Source organism: Pinus tabuliformis, chromosome 9 (assembly GCF_031772625.1).
Source record: "Pinus tabuliformis cultivar Carrire ecotype Pingquan chromosome 9, CPIR1, whole genome shotgun sequence".
NCBI lineage: Eukaryota > Viridiplantae > Streptophyta > Pinopsida > Pinales > Pinaceae > Pinus > Pinus tabuliformis.
In genome coordinates, this window is record NC_142307.1 from 1,589,687,656 (window position 1) to 1,589,693,174 (window position 5,519).

Below are 5,519 nucleotides of genomic sequence, written 5' to 3' on the forward strand. Positions count from 1 at the left end.
CCAAAATTTGGGGTTTCCGCCCGGCGCAAATTTTTTTGGGGTTTACAAGTCGCACCCAAGCCTGGGGAAACTTGGGGTTTCTATGTCGCGGCCTGGTGCCCAAGCCAGGGGAAACTTGGGGTTTCCATGTCGCGCCCCAACCGAACCCGGCGGCGCCCAAGCCTGGGAAACTTAGGGTTTCCGAGTCGCGCCACGACCGAAACCGGCGGCGCCCAAACCTCGGAAAACTGGGGGTTTCCAAGTCACGCCCCAGTGCCCAGGCCTGGGGAAACTTGCGGTTTCCATGTCGCGCCACGACTGAAGCTGGCGGCGCCCAAGCCTGCGGGGACTCGGGGTTTTCCATGTCACGCCCAAGCCTAGGAAGCTTGGGGTTTCCATGTCGCGCCCTTTACGACACAAGGGAAATGCGGGGAACTTGGGGTTTCGATGACGATGCAAACCAGCTCGCAAGTCTCGGGAACTTGGGGTGTTTCGAAACCGTTGCCCAAGTCTGGGGAACTCGCTGTTTCCATGTCGCGGCACACCCTGAATCGCCCGAGAGTCTGTGGAACTTCAGATTTCCATGTCGTGGGGCCACGAAGAGCCGCCAAAGTCCAGGGAACTCGCGGTGTCCATTTCGCGGCGCGATGAAAACTGCTACCCAAGTCAGCAGACACACACTGGGTTTCCATTTCGCGTCACAACAAAAATTGCTACCCAAGTCTGGGAAACACGGTGTAAGGACCTGCGGTTCGGTTTCTCCCCGTCGGTGCGAAGTGCAAACTCTACAACCGAAATGTGGGAAGGGATATAAGTATAATGCGCATTAAAGGTGGAGCGATGGTTGGTTTATAGCGTGGGAGCGTTTGGCATAACCCACGGGCCGACTCACATGTTGCGGCGACTTGAATGAAGGATTTTTTGCCGACCAGCAATTGGATGGCAAGTTTGCGACGTGTAAGGGCATTTTGGCACGCGGTGGTCGAGTCGGCCTGGGCAGCAACTCGCCCAACCGCTCGTATAAATATGGCAAGGCGTTGGAGCATTTGGCATTCATTCGAAGATGGACATTCGAACATGAGCATTCGGTGATCAAGAAAAAAGTGCGAAGTAGTGGAGCAGGTCGCAAAGAGGCGCGGGCATATATGCACCCGTTCTTGGGAAAGCACACACGATACGCACAGGGTTCGGTTCTCGGGTGAGGGCGCAGGTAAGGAAGGAACCTGCCGTTCGGTGTGACACGGGGTGTCTCAGGTAGGTCGCCCGCCCGTCGTGGAAGAAGAAATGCAGAGCTGTCTCGGGTGACTCGGGTAAGTCGCCCACCCGTCGTGCAACAGGAAACGCTGGGTGACTCGGGTGAGGTCACCCGCCCGTCGTGCAGCGGTAAACGAGGTTCAGCCGACGAGTACGGTTGGCAGCTCGTGTGAGGGCGCGCCCGCCCAGCTCGGGCAAGGAACTCGGTTGGCACACGGAGGTGTTGCCTATTTGTAAAATTGGCTAAGTATGAAACTTGGTGTTTCCCAAGTATACTTGTAAAGCCCCGTAAACATTGTAGAGTTGAATAATATATTGTATTCGGGTAGACTCATTGTTGAGGGAGTTGCCCCTCCCTTTACACTATGCAATTGTGTTCTTCATGTATAATTGTTGATGATAATTGCCTATGCGTATAGGTGTTCATTGGCATAAAGGAAACATAATAATACTTGGTTGCGAAAAACAAACTGAGTAGACTAATGGTTAGGCGTAGTCCATGAACATAAGTATTGGTGAAAAGAAAGTGTTCGGTGGCGCCGCACCTCGCCAAGTACGGCTGAAAGAGTACTGTAGGGCTGGGGGAATGACACACGGGGTTCCCATGTCGCTCGCGCCATGTTGGGGATGGCGCATGCCCCTTGATACCTGCATGATGGGCAAGCCACCGACGGAAGGCGCGGTCGACCCTTGTTGCGTTCCCGTATGAAAGAGGTGACCATGTGCGGACGAGTCAGGATGCGGGCAGGTGTGCGACGTGCGGCGATGGGTGTAATCAGCGAGGTGTTGGAGATGACCCATGGGTGCGACGGTGCACACAAAGGGACGCGGTGGTTCGTTGGAATGGGGCGTGTCGAGGTTATGTGGCAGGTCAGCCGGGCATGCATGTTGATGGAGCCGACCCTTGTTATCCTCGAGAGACATGGCCCTTGGGTGAAAGGATGCGTATAAGTAAGGAGGATGGCGTTCGACGAAGGGACATCGAACTCAGACTTCCACATCGCAGAACAAGTGCGAAGGAACGAGTTGGGCAAAAACGGAAGGAAGATAAGGACGCGGGTAAGAGGGCCGCACCAGCAGGCGGATTACAGAGGGCGGGTTGGGTTTGGTAGCACGGACAAGCAGAGCAGGGCGGGTTACCGTCCGGGCAGGCAGGCCGCACTGCATGGGGGCCATGCGCCCTCACTACGGACCGCACCGACGGGTAGAGTTTGGGCGCTGCGGAAGGGAAATTTGGGCGGACAGGTTCGCAGTTCAGGTGTGGAGTTGTGTCGTGCAGGCCGCAGGCTAGTGCAGCACGACCACACGACACGACAAGTTGAAAGAATAATTGAAGAAGATAAATTTATGGTAAGTTGTTTTCGCTGCATTGTTAAGAACACTTACTGGAAAATTGACCGAGTGTTGAAGTAGGCGCAGACTGTGTACTCAAGTATTGGTAAAAGGAAAAAGTACGGCGGTGCCGCACCCGCTTATGCGTGGTTGAAATACTACCACTAGGATAGGAGCGTGACATGGGGTCTCGCGATCCCTCCTCGACAAAGGTCGCCAAATTGCGGGGTACCCAGGGATTCCATGTCCCGCCTTATCGAAAGCATCCCAAGTGCGGGGAAATTTGGGGTTTCCATGTCTCGTCGCGATGGAAATCGCCCCAGGTGCAGTAAACTTGGTGTACATCGATCCTGCAACCTCACATCAAGAAAAAGGCTCGGTTGGTCAAGAGAATGAAGGTTTCTTCATTGGTAAAGGACCTCGCTAAGGATCAAAGGTTGGAGTCTCTTCTAGAGCTAGTCCACCATGGGCTATCAAAAGTTGAAAGAAGGACAGAGTGCCGGGGAACGAAGCGTCGAAGAAACAAAGTGCAGAGAGGAGGAAGGACTCGACTTGTGCTTGGGGGATATTATTGTCAAGGGTCTAGGGCTTCGCAATGACCAATAAGAAGCTTCAATGAGGGAAATTTACAAAAGGGTTTTCCTCTCTGAGAGAGAGAGAGAGAGGTTTTTCCGTGGCAGAGAGCCAACATCTTGTGTTCTTTTTCTTATGTTTTTGGCACCAGTTTGATGAAAGTAAACACACATGCATTAATAAGAAGAGAAAAAGATCAAGATAACATGATAAATTGCAAAAGAGCTTCACAAATTTTTATCAAGTCTAGAAGAATCCCGCTATACCCCATTGCCCCAGATTCTTCAACGCTGTATCGGAGCTAAGGTGACACATCAAGGAAAGGGAATCTCAAGAACATCCGCAAGGTTGAAGTGTCAAGCCAAGAAGTCTCAATCACATCAAGGACAAGAAGGTCTACCATCTATCATTCCTCATGGAAGACTACAAAGCAAGAAGAAACACCTTGTATAAAGGCACCTACAAGAAGAACAAATCAAAGAGGGAACTACATCAAGCTACACCATCTTGAAGAATGAAAGGAACTACGAGTCAAGTCATCAAGCAAGTCCATTTGAAGAAAGAAACTTGAACAACATCAAGATCTAAGGAATGCAAGCCATCAAGTCTTCAAGAAGAAAGCAAGTTCACTACATCTCAAACTCTATCAAGTAAGTATATGTCCCCTTTCTGAGTATACCTCAGTGTCTTTTTGCAAGGAAAGTAACAAATTGGTTGGAGCCACTACATGTCCAAAGTCGAACGGTTTGGATGCAAAGAGTATGGACGCTACAAAAGGGATTTTCCTAAACTTAAGAAGGACAACAACAACAAGAGAAAAATGGAAGAAGCTCATGTAACTCAAGAAGTGAAAGAAGACGACAAGAAGCAAAAGAAGGAAGATCCTCCTAGGACTAAGTCAACCTCTTTGCTTAAAGTCTTCTTTCAAAGGGGGTAGAGGTCTCATTGGGGGTCCCCTTTATGGGATTCAAGAGAGGATGATATAGAGGCGAGAGCAGATGAAGCAATAAAGGCTACACCAGTCGAGGAGAACTATCAAATAAAGCCGTGATGATAAAATAATAATCAAGGTGAGGTATGTATGCATCAAAGTTTAAGTCATGTCGCCATATATATTGATTGGGTCATGGGAAAAGTTCTAGAATCACGATCAAGAATAAAAGGATCTCTTTCGCCAACGACATGCTCGGAGGCATGTGATACAGTGGAGTAAAGGTCAACATGAAGAAGTGCTCTCATAAGGAGTATAAGGTGGTTGACCAATCAATCCAATAAGAAGCAAATGAAGAACATCGCGGTCACAAAGAATAACTATTTGACAAGATTCCTTAACATCTCTCGAAAGAAGGCATGACAACTCTGACAAAGGAAGAAAAAGATAAAGGACCCTTGACACCTACGAAGGCCTTGGAGATAGTAAGGTGCAGATAATCGATTCAACTCTACAAATATGTCATGATGAAGAGAAATATCACGATGAAGACATGAAGGGCCACTAAATCAAAGTATGGGAACAAGAGAGTACAACTAAGCATCCATGTGATAAGTGTTATGAAGGATAGACAAGGTGACAAAGGAGTAGCTAGATGACAAAAAGACCCTGATATATATCAAGAAGGCCACTTTCCACGAAGGGAGCAATGACATGACAAACCAGGGGGGAAAGTGATCGATGGCCGGTACCCTGCCAAGAAGAAGTTCAAACAAAGACTTCATGACATCGAAGGAAAGAAGGAGATCAAGCGACTGAAGGACCCACGAAGAAGACGTTGTTGATGAATGGACAAGTCCCTAGCTAAGAGGGAGTTCTAACAAGTTCCCAAATACAAAGGAGCTTGGGCAAGTTCCTTGTCAGAGGAAACTTGGGCATGTCTTCCCCAATCAAGGGGAAGAGATAGACACAACATTCTTGTCTTCACTTGGCAAGAAATAACGGGAGGATTGGGCAATCATTTGGCATCTGATGCTCTTTGAGGATGTGTAGGGCACCCAAGATAAGAGTAGGCAAGAGGAGCAATATTCTTTGAGGGATGGGAACCCAAGACAAGAATTGTCCTGGAAGGTCATACTCAGGGAACACCTGGGTGGGTATGTACCTTTAGAGACAATGACCAAGGTGTTTATAAGCCATTGGCCTCGCCAACATTGTGCTCTGGTATTATGAAAGATAAAGCCGTTAGTCAAGGCCTTGCTATGAACAATGTTGGCTAATATGATGCTATAAGAGATGGGTTGCCAATCCATTTTCTCTTATGTGAATTATTCAAGATTGAAAAATAGCCAAACACCTTGTAATGATTTACGAATACCTCCCTAGTTGAGAGGGGGTGTTGAAGAAAGTGTAACTGGGTTTGGTCTTCATAAATGTACTTTTGATATTT